The following is a 16,497-nucleotide window of genomic DNA, read 5'->3' as shown; positions in this document are numbered from 1 at the left end:
CAGAAGCCCTATAAACTTATGAGCTGAGAGAATCAGTACTGTATGCAGGTCACAGATAGATTACAGATGTGGCAAGAAGTCCCAGACACCTATCATTAAGGTGGCACACCACCTCCCATTTTAAGACCCCATTTTCAGTTGCTTATAACCTGGCCAAGTTTTAACTATTATGGCCGAAATTTTCCAAGCCAGGTGTCAGACTGAATTTTTGTTGTTGTTGTTGTTGTTGGAGGAAAAGCAGCCAAAACAGCTCAGCTGTTTATGAAAACAGGGCTAAGGAAAAAATACAGTGTTTTGACCATGTTAAATTCCTGAAGCCCTTTCTTTTAAATGCTCTCATGTATCTATCCCATGAAGCAGGGACTTCAAATTTAGCAAGTAGGATGCCTGTGTGTCAGGGTCTAACTTTTGCCATCCCCAAATTTGGCCAAGTTATAAGCCTCTGAAAATTCACAGTTTGCCCCTGTTCCATAGAGACCTGCTAGAGTTTAACAGCTGAACTCCAGAAACATTTTGTCCTCACTGAGCATGTCCTCTGAAGCTCCCAGTGCTGAACAGACTGTATGCATGGAAAGACTGAGCATGCTCCACTCTAGGGCCACAGAAGGTCAGAAGAGCTGTCCCTGTAAGTCAGGGGTGAGCAAACGTTTTGGCCTGAGAGCCACATCGGGGAATAGAAAGTGTATGGTGGACCATGAATGCTCACAAAATTGGGGTTGGGGTACAGGAGGGGGTGCGGGATCTGGGGAGGGGCTGGGGATGATGAGTTTGGGGTGTAGGAGGGTGCTCTGGGCTGGGACTGAGGGGTTTGGAGGGAGGGGGATCAGGGCTGGGGCAGGGAGTTGGGGCATTGGGAGGGGCTCAGGGATACAGGCTCTGACCGTCTCTTACCTCAAGCGGCTCCCGGAAGAAGTGGCATGTCCCTTCTCCGGCTCCTACACAGAGGCGCAGCCAGGCGGCTCGGCATACTGCCCCATCCATTGGAGCACATAGGAGCCAGACCGGAGCCATGCCTCGGCTTCCGGGAGCCACGTGGTGCGGCCCCTGACCACGTGCCCCAGCTACAGTGCCGGAGCAGGGCCGAGCCGTGTGGCGCGGGCTTGACCCAGCACCCCGGCTGGAGCAGGGCCGAGCCACGTGGTGCGGCCCCCGGCCAGAGCAGGGCCAAGCTACATGTTGCAGCTCACGAGCTGGCTTAAAATGGCCCACAGGCCATAGTTTGCCCATCCCTGCTGTAACTGCTGCTATAGGCCAGGCACCAGAATTGAAAGCAGCGATCCTGTCTCTCCTGTGCTCTGCAATTCCTTGCTTTGTTAATTTTGAGCAAATCTTCCAAATTCTGCAACAAATGAGGCAGGAATCCTATAGACAACAGCCTCCTTCACTACAGAGTCCTGATTCATCTCCAGAGCAGGTCCATCCTGTGCGATGACTGAGGCAGGGGTCTTGTGGGGAAAAAAAAAAAAGTGTAATCATCTAATTAAAAACTGTATCATCATAACGCTTACGCATAAGGGGAGGATCAATTAAGACTGCACAGGCAACCATACTTCTGCCATTTCCTATCTTTTGAGCACTCGACCATGCAACCTTAAAGTTCTTTTAACATAGTATTTTTATTGTTATTGTATTTATATACACACCACCCAGAGGATTACAGCATATGCATAGTTTCTACCAAAATTGTTTGAAGGGGGCAAGTCAATATTGATCTCACAGCTAGAGACTGATGTGGGAGAAGTCTGAAGATTTAAAAAACCACCACACATACACACCACATTCTGGCATTACATTAAGTTTAAGATGAGCAGAATGGCTGCTGACCCCAAATGGCTTTAGAGAAAAAACTCAATGTTCGTGAGTTCCACATTGTACATGCTTTAGATTACTTTTAAAAAATTACAAAATAATCTATTTATACTCCAGTTTATATTTCTGTCAATATTTTTCCATGCATGTTTTGTATCATTAAAAAGGCAAAATAAAACAATTAAACAATAAAACAATTAAACCCTCTATTATTTCTTAACTTATACTAAACAAAGGAATATGAACACATCTGATTTCCTGCCTTTTTATGGACTTTGCAAACTGCCACAATAGCCAATGGGGAATTTTTACATTTATGATATAGACAGTAGGGTCAACAAGAACCATTAACTATGTAATAGAAACAAGCATTTGAGTGGTTATACAATGAAGGCTTATGCAGTTTCTGGTTAATCAATGGCAGTGCCATTAGCAAAGCCCTGAAGAAAAAAATCTTCAATTACATTACAATTAGGCAGCTACTAGCAACTGCCATTGTGTGAATAAATGCCATCAGGAAGAAGGGAAATAAAACAGGAATTTTAAAAAAATCGCAAGAAAACAATTACCCCACACATGTTCTGTAAAGATAGAATTAAGTTCCCAGTATTGGGATTGCTGAAGGATTCAATGTATAACTTTGTTGGCATTTAAGACTCTTTGAGAAAGTAGTCTAGTGGTGTCACTGCTAGTGATATACAACAGATGCTACAGGCTCCTAATATAAACTTTTTCCAATATTTTATCCGATTTGTGTATACATTCCCTGAACCTCATTTTCATGAACTCTTGTCTGGTCATGTGGGTCATTAGTTTTGCTTCACCATCAAACTCTTTTGATTAGCATTCCACCACTAATGATAGGTTTCTCAGCATATGTGGGAGTAGGGGGGTGGGAGTGTACAGTCACATGCAATGTAACAGCAAACCATAGTCCCTTCATACAGTAAACACACAACAACAAAGTAAACCACACATGCACATGTTTGCGGACACACACACATGGTCTGCTAATAGCTTTTCTCCTCCTCTTATCACCCCACTAGTCCCTCCCCCACCCATATGTTATTGTGTTTATTAATGTTAATTGCATACAATCAGAGCAGGAGTTTTCCCTTATTTCACACTTATTGTGCTATGTCAATAATTAATAATAATAATGACAGAAGCTTGAGTAAGAGAGGGAAATTAGGATGAAGCAATATTATATTGTTCTAAGAACCCTGGAAATTCCAACCACCACACCCTGCAAACATATTGTAACAATACACCATATCACACAATGCGGCCCTTAGACATGCCTCTGCAAACCTCAGTGACCTCTAAAACAAAACTAAAATATATTTATCACACAAGCTACATTTTCTCAACTCTTGCAGCACTCATTGCTCTATCCCATCAGTGCAGCCTGCACGCGAGATCTGATCAATAAACCAGAAACCAGTGTAGAAATTACTGTTGTAGTATGTGACATGGCCAGACAGCAGTTCTCTTCACTGTCTGATTAAGTAGCTATAAAAAAACCTGACAAGGAAAAAAATTGGAGTTCAGCTTTTGTGTGTGCACAGAATGCTCATAGCTGATGCAGTAATTCTAACATTGATTTGAAAGAAACTTTATTAAGTTGAAGAATCAGGTGAAGGATATTTTCTAAGGAAAACAGAAGTTTTCCTCTCTTTAAACTGTTTCTTTCATTCATATCCATAAATACATACAGATAAGCTTTCCCTACCTTCTAACATCCATCAGGCAGTTCAACCAAATGGAAATTCTGCAACAAAAGCACTATCTTCAATGTTATCTGGTCTGCTTTGCTCAAACAAATACTTGGTCTAGAACACAACATGCAAGACTTCTCTGCTATATTTGTGAAGGTGGATAACCTTAATTCAATCAAGGGTGAGAAAAGGAAACACCAGAGTGATGAGCAAGGATCTAGAGTAACTATACAAAAAAGACATCTCTGCTGAAGGTTGTACCTAAATAGGCAATTACATCTTCTCTAATCGTGGCAGACACACACAACCTGCAGGAGTCCAGAAGAAATCTTTACCACCACCCAACTAGAGAAATTCCAGAAGTAACTAAAGAACCCTTTAGTAAAAAAATACACCACCTACTAAAGATCCCCCAACTCTGTACTAAAGTGGTTCAGCCATTCTGGTAGATCCAGCTTGCTGAAAATGAAACACGTACCCCTTATGAAACATTTTTTGGGGAAGGAGAGGTTGGGTGGGCTCATCTCCAACATGAAATCTGCTGCAAACATGGTTCAGAGGTGACCTTTAGGATGCTGCTCTTGCAGTCTTCCTGAGACAGGAAAGCTAAGACATTTTGTTGAGGAAACTACAGTGCTAAATCCCACTAGCATTAACATTAAAATCTAACCACTCACCCATACTAAAAAGGATGGAATCCTTGTCTAAGATATAAGGACAGACCAATGTGGATAGAGCCAAAGGCAGCCTTTGAACTTAAATGAGAGCTAAAAACCATTACGAAGAATTTGGAGCTGAAGAAATGCCCAACTATCACTTGGTTTGAGTCATAAGGTCCACTGTACATAGGCTACATTTCAAGAATTTTATCAGTTTGAGGATGCTTAGCCTGATCTTTCCATGTTTGAACACAGATGAATATCTTTGGGTAAAATTTTCAGAAAACATTTGCTCCCTGACCTATGACAAGTTTACCAACTTTCAAGAAAAAAGGGTAAAACTTTAAAAGTTACCAGAATCTGAAACAGACCCTTTAGAATGGTGGTGGTGAACTTTTACAATAGGCAGCACTATGTGTGCTACTCACATATCATAAAAACTATATTATAATTCCTCTCAAATTCTTCTAGTAATACACATTTTCCCCAAAGTACAATACACATAATGGAGATTGTGTGTATACAAATACATTTATTTTAGCTTACACACAGATATATCATGTGTCTGATCACATTAATACAAAATATGGATGAGAAAATGAAAATACCAAATAGTTTAGATGTATCGTATCCATCCATCAGAAAACTTCCCTGCAAGGCATTCTTTTGAATCCTTATGAACGTTATTGCAAAGTACTTTGGGCCAGATCCTCATCTGGTGTAAATAGGCATAACTATTGATTTTGCTGGAGTCTGGCAATTTATACCAGCTGAGGATCTGGCCCCTTATCCTGAACAACTTTTAAAGTGACCAGTGTTACAAGCTCTTAAGATTTTACCATGAGTCTCGCAATATTTGGTGTGTTGTTGTTTTTTCCCCCTTAGAGGCTTAGCTGTGAATCTTCAAAAGCTCACTTCTTAAAAAAACCTGAATACATGTTGACAACTGCTGAATATGGATGCTTGCAAATCCAAACTCAAACTTCTCTTGAGTTCAAGGTGTTTGTATTTGGCTTATTATATAAATAACAACAGACTAAACTCTCATCTGAACACTGATGGAGGATTTTGACTTGAGGCCAACTAACAAAGAAGGACACACAGAAAGAACATGCCCTGGTCTAGACTACAGACTTTCTTCAGTATAGTGAAGGTGCTCAAGGGTATGAATAATCCATACCCCTGAATGACGTGGTTATGTTGACCTATGCACTGGTGTAGTTTCTTCAGCCAACATAGCTACCGCCTCTCGCAGAGGTGGAGTTTTTAAACCAATAGGAGAGCTCTCTCCTGTTGACTTATAGCTTCTTCACCAAAAGCACTACAGTGGCGCAGCTGCATCAGTGTAGCTGCGCCACTACAAACTTGTAGTGTAAACCTGCCCTATGTTACTTACTTACTTACTCACACACACACACACACACACACACACACACACACACACAGAGCTAAATTCAGAACTGGTATATTTCACTGTCAGTAGTGCTATATCAGAGATGAATATGACCCACTGTCTGCAGTACAGTGACTAGTACAAGCCTAAACCTTGGACTAAGCCAGAGCATCCGCTTCCCTTTCACTAGAAAATCCTTAGTTTTTAAATGGAATTTCCTTTATGGAGTGGAAGAATGTTTCAATTACAGGACAATCACCATAAATCCATGATATACTGGAATATTATAGTTCTTGGATTAAATTGGATATTTTGTAAACATTGTGAATTTTTAAAGAGAAAAAAAATTTTCAAACCCCTTCATGCTTCAGGGCTTAAGCCAAAGCCCAGCAGTTTGGGGTTCGGAAAGAAATTCCTTTAGGGTCAAGATTATTTCATTATAGTCCATTATGGAGTTTCCTGCACCTTCCTATGTAACATCTGCCACTGGCCATTGTCAGAGATGGGATAATGGACTGGATGGGTTATTGGTCTGATCAATATGACAATTCCTCTGTTTTTAAGATACTTCATGACTATTTATCCTAAATAATGATAATTTCCTGAAATATGAGAATAGAAAGCTGTTCCAACATGCACATTTTATGCACTGTTTTAAAATCATACTTTGTCTGTTTAAATTATAATAGATTGAAATTATGTCCCTAATAAAGTGATGCATTTAAACACATTTATAAAAGAAAAATTATTCTGAATTAGTTTTCAGAGAAACAGGAATACTTGATTTCAACTGTATCGTGCTATATAAAACTCTATCGTTAATAGTCAGAAAGAAATGCATCTGAAACCCTTAACTAGAAAAAATAAAAAAACCTAGTGTGCCCTGTAGGTAGACTATTTAGTTTCAACAGAGTAAACCATTTTTCTTTACATATCGAAAGCGGATCAACTTTTCTGAGTGTTTCCATTTGCTAATGAAAGAGCCTGTGTAAAGATATCAATTTTCACCTTGATATCCTCAAGGCTAAATCAGATGTTTTTCTCATATATTCTTAAGAGAATTTCGAAAATTTTCCCAAAGGTGAAAAATTTTGCTATTTCATTTCTTCCGCTAGTTTCTGAATTTCTCTCTCTCTTACACACACACAGCTGAGAAGATGCCCGTTGCTGGGGGGGGGGGGGGGGGGGAGGGGGGGGGGGAAATGCCAAACTCAGTGAAAATAAAGTCTGCTCCCTCCATCCCAAAAACAAACCATACTGCATTAAAAAAATAATGATACAATTTTACTCATGAGGCACTCAGATACTACTGTAATGGGGGCCATATAAGTATCTAAATATAGAAAGAGCAAATCGCTTAAGCACATGTTTTAAATTTAAGCATGTGAATAGTCCCACTGAATTAAGTAAAATTAAGTACTTGCTTAAGTGCTTTGCTGGACTGAGGCTTTGATCCGTTCTCCATCAACTGCATCATGTCGTTATATTTTGTGACAAAAGGAAGTTTTTATAACTATAAAAAATAAGATTAAGAATGTATGTGCCTCCACTTCTGGAAAAATCAACACATGAACAAAACCACCACCTAGTGGAAGCAAAGGAAGAATACTGGCCTCCACTCTGGGCTGAAAGTACCCCAGGTAATTCCCAACAAGGTTAGGATATATGGCCTGTTGGGTTAGTTGGGTGAATTGACTACACTACATGGTCAATTCATCTGTTGCCATTGTAATGTCTGGGTTGCTAGATAGTAAGAATTATGACCTCTTCATTGCAAGAACAAGCAGGAGGCCAAACAAAACAAAACAAAACCAGGCTGTGAAGTAGCAAACTCATTTGCAAACAAACATATTCACTAATTTCAAACATATCAAGAAATTTCTACAGAGCATGTTAAAGATAAGCAGAGGTACTTTAACCCCATCATAAAATAAAGTTTTTCCATAGCGACAGTCTGTCTTAAAATTGCCCTATGTTTGGTCTTTTGAACAACAAGAAAATGTTCTTATTTCTACCAAAGTGAGCTGGTTTTAGTTTCCATTTTTGAACAGTCTGTACAGTGTACACTGACAGGGTCCAAGCCCTGTTTAATGGGATGCTGCTCTATTTACTGTCATCTTAATTTTAATAACACATTGAAGTAGTGAAATCAATAATGTTAGTAAGATCATCATCTGAAACACAGTTTATAGAGAAATTCCCACTCTATTCTGCTAAAACATTTTTGAAAGCGTCAAGATGTCTGAAGTAATGTGACAAGTCTCAGAACAGAGCTGGGGGGAAAGAACGCTATTGGCTTTTTCAGTGGGAAAATTCATTTCAACTGAGAAACACTTTGCACAAGCACTTGGCATCAGAGACACATTCTCCCTTTGCCCAATTTGACTCCAAGCTCTGTCAGTCACTTAATCAAACTAATGTTGTACAGAGGCTGTCATACCCTTTAATCAACAACTTGGAGTATTAACTCAGTTTGAGTTGGGTTTTTCCTGTACTGCTTCAGTCAGGACAAACAGTTCCTTCCCCCAGTTTACTCTGTAGGACCATCTGGCACCTACCTAACTGCTATTATCCCATGCAATAAATCTGATAATCATCCCAGCTTCTAGATGCAAAACATGATGTCAAACAACTAGAAAGAAAGAATCTGTAAGGACCTACATAGCATAGAAAATAAGCCAGCTTCAGACCAGGAAAAGATTCAGGGGCAGATCTTCAGTTGATGTAAATGGGGCAACTCCAGTGGAGTCACTGAAGCCGCTGCCATTTATACCAGATCCGGCCCATACAATTTCTCAGTGGAGGTGCTCGTTGTCCCATGATGTGGGTGGTAACAGCTAGGGTGGGGATTGCGGGTTTATACCGTTCTCTTTCCTATCCCTCAGCTATTGAAAATATGGCTTTCAGTCAAAATCCTGGTGACTGATCAAAGAATTAAAGTGTAATGATGCACAGTAAAATATTTATATCAATACTTGTTGCATCACTGGCCATTTAATATGCAGTGTGTGAATGACGATTTAGCAGAATATCAGGAGAACTGTATGATTTCTTAGCCAACATCATAAATTTAACAAACGAGGATGCAAATTAAATTTGTGCAGCTGACTCGGGAGGGATCGCAGACATCCTCTGTCCCCTTATCACCACCTCATATTTTTCTTTTCCTTTCTCTCTCTCTCTCCCCACCTCTCCTTAAATGGCATCTTCTTACTGCTGCTTGGATTACAACAGTAAATGGGATTTGTGGGAGGAAACCAGGATTTTTAAAGTCTTGTTTGGGGATGAGGTATCTCACTCCACCCTCAGCCCCTGAATATAAGAACAGGTTTCAGAGTAGCAGCTGTGTTAGTCTGTATCCGCAAAAAGAACAGGAGTACTTGTGGCACCTTAGAGACTAACAAATTTATTAGAGCATAAGCTTCCGTGGACTACAACCCACCTCTTCGGATGCATATAGAGTGGAATAAATATTTATAAATATTTATTCCACTTTATATGCATCCGATAAATTTGTTAGTCTCTAAGGTGCCACAAGTACTCCTGTTCTTTTTGTGAATATAAGAAGAATCTACATTTAATGTAGATTTCCTCACACAAACACCATGTTCTTAAAACCCCACCTACCTCCTTCCACTCCATCATTGCCCCAAATTTCCCCACCTCTTCATTCTGATTCTTGAATGCTGTGGAGAACAATCCTTATCTGGATGGCTCCTCTGTCTTTCCTGCCCAGTGACAGTAAAGATGTCTCTCCCATTTCTCCCTAACCCGGATGCCTTTTAATTCCCACAGAACTCCTACAGGGAGTGATTAGTACCAACCTGGTGGGGAAGACAGAAAATGGCCTTGCAAGGAGGGGAGAAGTTTTTCTCCATAACAAGGGAAAAGGAATCTCCACACAGAGCCAGACAAGAGTGAAATCTGATGAGCTGCTGGAGAGGAAGGAGCCGTGATCTCAAGCTGCTCTCAGGGGCCTACAATTCCAGCAGACCCAGGAGCAAAGTGGGAACTCAGCAAAAGTCACCCTGACTCAGCCTGAGGTGCAGCCCTTTCAGAGCAGGATTCATCTACTTTGAGAATCAAATACGCAGGGTTGGTACACGATCGTGCCCTGAATTCCAAGCCCCGTATTGCATTTGTACTTCTTGTTTGCATCTTTTGTTTTATAACTGGAAAATCTTCAGTTAAGAGATTGTATAATAATATTGTGAAATTAATAGTATAAATAATATAATGGATTAGAGCAGTAATTAACAGCTATTTATACAAATAGATATATGCAGAGACATTCATACTCTATATGTAACCAGTATACACACTGTGGATATTATTTTTTAACAAGCAGAATGTGATTTACTGCCAATATCTCACGTATTAAGCATTTTCAATCTATTATCTCAACAGTTTGACAGAACATGTTAAAATTATATTCCTGCCACAACTCGCTCATCTACACCTAAGCATGTAAAGGTTAAACTAATATGATCTCTCAGCAACTCTAGCGGGGGGGATGAGGGGGCGAGGAGTCAGTCTGAATAAATACAATGCAACTGGAAGTTACTTAATTTATTTACCAAAATCAAGGGTCAAAACAGAATAAATCACTGGACTACAATGCACAAAGTTTCATCACTGATTTCCAAGTGAGTTATCACTTTTTGTTTTACTGATGTACATAGTCTCTGCCTAAGTTTAAAACTGCTGGAAGAAACCATTGGCTGGAACATCCTGCACTTGCAATGAGTTTGCAGTGCCCTGTGTGTATAACCCACTGATGAGTGCATATACAGGTCCTCTGAAACAAATCAGCAGAGGATAGAACTGCATTACTGCCTTAACTAAAAAGCTTGTCTCTTCAGCTCAAGCTGCAGCAGCTGATGATTTTAGCTCTGGAGATCTCCAGCTCAATCCCTTGTGCATCAGCCAAGATGACAGCTGGCACACGTGCTCTCTTTCAAACACACCAATACACATACGCCATCATGGGTGTTGTACACATATTGGTTTGAACACCTGGGACCACTGACTTCAAGGTCTGATTGGGACCAACAGAGTCATACAATGATTAGCCTCCTGGGTCAAAAGGAAGCCATAGGCATTACAGCTTTACTAGTTCATTGTGAGAAAGATCAGCTGCAGTGCCTATTGTTTGAAAACTACCCAAAAGCCTTTGCTCTCAGCAGCAGCATCCTGCATTAGGAGTGCATGCTTCAGGAATCCCAAAATGTATTAGTACAGTTCTGTCACAAATAGTGGACATGCTAACCTGTTTGTAAACACTGCATGCAGTCAATGTCCCTAGGAAAGGTCTTCCTAATCAGGGTGGACATACCCATAAATAAGGGACACATTTTGCACAATCCCTACACAAATACGAGTTTTTGAAAGACAACAGAAAAGAAATGCTTTTATATTATTAAATTTAAATCTTCCTATTAAATGGAAGCTTTGTGCTAATATGCATTCTGGTAGGGAAAGTATTTTCTTACTGAACTGTGGATAACCAATATTAACCTAATTAGTACAATTCATCTCTTGAAAACAAAACTGGAATGCAGCATGCACTATTAATATACGAACAAAGCAGTTTGCAGAAATTACAATGAGTTTGTAGGGAGGTAACATCTGAAAAAAATCTAGTCTGCTGCATATTTCCAAAATTCTGATTGTATGAATTTTACAAGCACAATTTACCCAGTCCTCCTCATTGCACTTTGACTTAGCCTTCTCATCCTGCAGAGAACTGGAAATGGAGAAAGCTATAACTTCATTAACAGTGTTGTACTCAGGAAAGCCTTTTAAACTGGTGGCATTTCCACCTTATTTATAACACAGTACACACACACACACACACACACACACACACACACACACACACACACACACAACTTCCTTCCCTTTTCCGGGGATTTTCCTTGAAAAGAAGCCAGCATGACAAAAAATAATAGAATATAGCACAGAAAATTCACATGACAATGTAAAGTGGAGTGACTAACAACCTCAGTCATGCTCCCATTCTTCCACATCCTCACTGCAAAATCTTTTGGCCACGCATTCATTGTGCGCCACCGGGTATACTGTAAGCTCTTCCTCTAACCTCCTGGATTCCAATCTTGCCTCTTTTCATTATCTCCAAAATAAAACCATAAAAATCACCTGCATTGTTCACTGCTCCGATCACAATTAACCTCTCAGCAAGATCTTTTCCTGGCTTCCCATAACCTTTTGAATCAAAATTTCAAGCTTCTTGTTATTTTTTTTTCAGACCCCTCAACAACCTGCTCCTATCTGCCTCTCTCATCCAGTTGACTTGTCCCAGCTTCTTATGTTTCATTCTCAATGTCCATTTGGAGCCCAATACAAAACTATGAACATCTGCTGCCATTAATTCCATATTAAAATGGGTGAGACCCAAAATAATCAACGTTAGGCGAAGAATCCCAAATTCTGGATGCTTATTTAAACTTCCCAGTTTTTCAAAACTGGACTAGAAACCTTAAGAGAACAAGATTCCTCACGAGATGTTACTACTACTGTTTCTAGCTGTTGCCAGAAATCATGCAAAAACAGGCATCTCGCAGTATTTTGGAACTTGTGGTTCCAGACTTGACCAAAAATCTGAAATGCAAAAACTCCCATCTAAGCATTTCAGAACCTCTAAGGGTTAGTTAGAGTTTGTTTCTAAAAATGGATTAAGATTCTCAAGTAGGGTGAGGGACAGTTAGTCGGACCAGGATTTTTACTGGCTATTCTTATCAGAGTGACAGTAACTAGAAGCGCATCTTGAGGGGGAAAGAGCCTCACCTAGAGAGGGACTGTCTTTCTTGCTGTCTGTATAATTTAGCAGTTTACCATACCAGCTAAAGGGGATAAGTCAAGATTAGGGCCCTACCAAATTCACTGCCATGAAAAACATGTCACAGACTGTGACATCTGGCCTCCTCCCATGAAGTCTGGTCTTGTGTGTGCTTTTACCCTATACTTTACAGATTTCACAGGGAGAGACCAGCGTTTCTCAAATTGGGGGCCCTGACCCAAAGGGGAGTTGCAGGGGGGGTTGCAAGGTTATTTTATGGGGATTGCGGTATTGCCACCCTTACTTCTGTGCTGCATTCAGAGCTGGGTGGACGGAAAGCAGGGGCAGTTGGCTGGGCACCCAGCTCTGCAGGCAGTGCCCCACCAGCAGCAGCGCAGAAAAAAGGGTGGAAATACCATATCATGCCACCCTTACTTCTACGCTGCTGGCTTCAGAGCTGGGCAGCTGGAGAGTGACAGCTGCTGACTGAGGACCCAGCTCTGCAGATAGCAGCACAGAAGTAAGGGTGGCAATACAATACCATGCCATCCTTACTTCCGCGCTGCTGCTGGCTCTTCAGCTGCCAAGCTCAGAAGGTAGCGCTGCCGCCAGCAGCAGCGCAGAAGTAAGGGTAGCAGTACTGCAACCCCCCCACAATAACCTTGCAAACCCGCCACAACTCCTTTTTGGGTCAAGACCCGTACGTACAATTACAACACCGTGAAATTTCAGATTTAAATAGCTTAAATCATGAAATTTACTATTTTTAAAATCCTATGACCGTGAAATTCACCAAAATGGTAGGGCCCTAGTCAATATCTATAGAGCTTGGGAAACAGAGCTCCCAGCTGCCGAGCTTGTCAGGAGCTGGCTGGTGGTGCATGTGAGAAGCAGAGCTGGGGAGTCAGGCAGCTGTCCAGTTGGGCTAAGACGACAATATCAGAGAACAGAACTGCACGGCAGATTCATAAATATCCGTTGACTTTTCTTGGCAGAAATGAAAACAGTTATGATAAACAAGGGGATTGTTTTTCTATTTAATTGCTTTTTTTTATTATTATTTTTAAGTGCCTTTATCCAAAGTACTATAGCAATGAATGTGTTTTGGGATGAAGTTTGAGTATGCAGTATCTGTGGTTCACCCCCAAAAATGAGATTCTTAGGATAAAGTTTCAAAACATTGATTTTTAATTATCTTCTCTGGAAAAGCTAGTTACTGTTTTATCCAAAAACAAGTCACAGAAGATTCAATTGCTTATTGAACAGTAATTACATTATATTGGGAAACTAAATTCAGTAACTGAACTGTGAAAGAGGGATTTTCATCTTGCTTTTAACAAAAAGCAACTACTCTATATAACCGTAATTATTGAGTCCCTTTTAATGCCATTATAACACAAACTGCCTGGTACAGAAAAGTAAGAGGTGCATGCATCATAACCAGAAATAAAAACTCTTTAATGTATGTGCTTCTGATAGAAGCTTTTTTCTCTCTCTCTCTTTTAAATTTCCCTTGAAGTAATGATCTAGATAAATCCTTCTAAGTAACACTACAGGGTAAGTGCTACGTATAATCAACGCTTATCTGGGTGCTAACATTCTAGTTTCATTAAAATCCTCACTATACATAATCACCTAAATTTTCTATTTCCACAACAAATGTCTGTGGAAAAATAAGCTTTTTTGTGTGTGTTTGTTTTCAACTAGATACAGTCCTGAGAATTTCCTTACGGGTTTACTGCTGTTAATAACATCTTGATGAGCACGATTAAAATACCTCAATCACAAACTTAGAGTGACCTCTGCTGAACAGTTAGTATATCTTACTTTTTTTCCAAGTGTGGATCACTTATTTACTTACCCAATTTTATTAACCACTTTCAAATTAGTTACACACACAATTCTGAAAAACATTTCTTTCCCTTTATTTTAAGTTGTAAGACAAATCAGTGGCAAGAGAGCTAGTTACGGGGTTTAAGAGGATGCAGGTTGGGTGTTGACTTATTTATTCAATGGGACTCTTCATAGATAAGTAAACATTTGGTCTGGCCACCCAGAAACATGTTCTGCACGTCATGATAAACCACAATGAAAACCTTTGTCCACATGTTTGTGTATTATAGGGTACACCTCACTCTAATTTAACCATACTGCTAAAAAAAATTACATTCCTTTAACTGAATACAACTGTAACAGGCCCATCTTGCTCCCAATGCAGTGAGGGGAGTTTAAATCTTGATTTTAAAACCCAAGTCCTATATAATGTGGCCACTGATCTTTCAACAGGGGAGTGGGAGTGCCGAGAGCACCTGAGACCACTATGCTCACTTTCCCTTCCTCTCTCTGCATGCTACTAATATTCTCCAATCGCTGGTTCCGTCCTCCTGTGGATGGTGAAAGGTTTGGAAAGAGAATGAGTGGAGTTCCTTGATTCCCTTCTAGACTCCCATTACTGGGCTTGGGGAGGGCTGATATCACTCCAGCCCTTAGCTTCTGCTTGCTTCCTACCATCTCCACTCTTCCCCTTGTCCCTGGGGAAGGACAATTGTCTCCTCCACATGGCCTTGCTCCTTCTCAGAAGGGTGCCCCCCATCTCCCTTCCCTCCTGGTATCTCCTGGCGTCTTCCCTTACCGCAGAGTCTCGTTCAGTAGCACTTATTTCTTAAATGGTCCTAGTACTCTCTCCCCCAAGCCAGGTCCTGCAGCAGGACAGGATGTCGGTCACCTGGGCCTGACCAGCACCATACAGGTGTAAGAGTAAAGAAGGGAGCTCCCTGATCTTAGCCAGGGGTCCAGTGCATGAGAAGGATACTCCTCCACCCCCAGCATTCTCTACCAAAGTGATGGGAATCCTGGGTCCCATGCAATGGTCTGGTTTGGTTAGTGAGGGGAGCAAACTGCCTCCAACCCCTATCCTTCAAGTTGGGGTCCAGAGAAAGAGAGACAATCCTTCTTGGCCCCAGTCAAACAGCAGCCGCTCTGCTGCTATTGTCCCTGGTGTGCTCTCTCTGTCTTGCAAAGCCTAAGAAAGAATATTTATACTGATTCCCACCAAGAGCAGAGCATGAAAGTGATGTTATTTTGCAAACACATGAGAAGAAGTCCTATTGACCATCAACACAGCAGTGAAACTGACTCTATACAAAGTGCACATAGAAAACAGACTAAACAAAGAATGTCATCTTCCTCTAGTCTGTCAGTTTTAGTAATTTTCAGTGTTACTTACACAACAGTGAGCCATCTGACAGAAACATGATTTTAAAATTGACAGCAGCCCTTTCAGAAATCTACATCTCTGAATCACTAGATGGATACAGTAACAACATCTGGTAAGAGTGATTTAAAGGTACGACAGAACAAGGGAACTTAAGGTTACACATACACAAATAATAGAAAATGTGACTACAGCTCTACATTCACACACTACAAAAGGAGGCAGCTGTTTTACTTGTAGTAATGAGTCCTCTCATAGTACTTCTAAAAGATAATTGAGCCTCTTATTTGGCAAATCATTACAAATTGATGACTCCAATTGGATAAAGTCTGACAAGTCATTCATTGAGGAATACATAGCTCACAAATTATTTTGTCATTGACTTTCTGTTTACAAAATGGATAGGCCTCTGAGACCTTGAAGACTATTTTCCCCAAGCTTTTAAGCATCATGGTTTCATAGTTCAGAATCCTATTTGCTCCAGTAAAGATCATGAAGAAACCCTAAAAACTATACAGCTGGGGAAATTGTCCACTGCAACACACGGTACATCAGATGGTGATGAGAAAAAGCCTCAAACTCCTTGCATACAACATTACACAGGACAAAAAAAAGTGAGAACTATGCACAGTCCGCCTCACCAAGCTACAAAGACCTTGGAACACATTGCCACCTAAACACTAACCTTTTCCCCATCATACCTGTGGATCACTCAAAAATATTCCTGCTAGCCCCTACATCACTTCAAGGCCCAATTTTTTCAGCAACTGGGGCCTGATCTTGATGTCACTGAAGCCAATAGAAGTCCAGCAGTACCAACTCTTGCAACTTTATCCAAAGTCTCATGATTTGTTGTGTTTTGTAAAGCCCCAGGTGCAAGAATCAAGATACTACATGAGAATCAA

The 16,497-nt window shown here is 40.6% G+C and overlaps 1 protein-coding gene across 14 annotated transcripts in view; it reads right to left on the bottom strand.

Annotated features, from left to right (window-relative positions):
- Positions 1–16,497, bottom strand: part of PARD3 (par-3 family cell polarity regulator) — a 658,319-nt gene that overhangs the window by 502,474 nt on the left and 139,348 nt on the right. The window lies entirely within an intron of this gene.

The sequence above is a fragment of the Trachemys scripta genome, chromosome 2 (genome assembly GCF_013100865.1).
Source record: "Trachemys scripta elegans isolate TJP31775 chromosome 2, CAS_Tse_1.0, whole genome shotgun sequence".
NCBI lineage: Eukaryota > Metazoa > Chordata > Testudines > Emydidae > Trachemys > Trachemys scripta.
The sequence above is the reverse complement of the archived record's forward strand: the minus strand, read 5'-3'. Positions and strand labels throughout refer to the sequence as shown.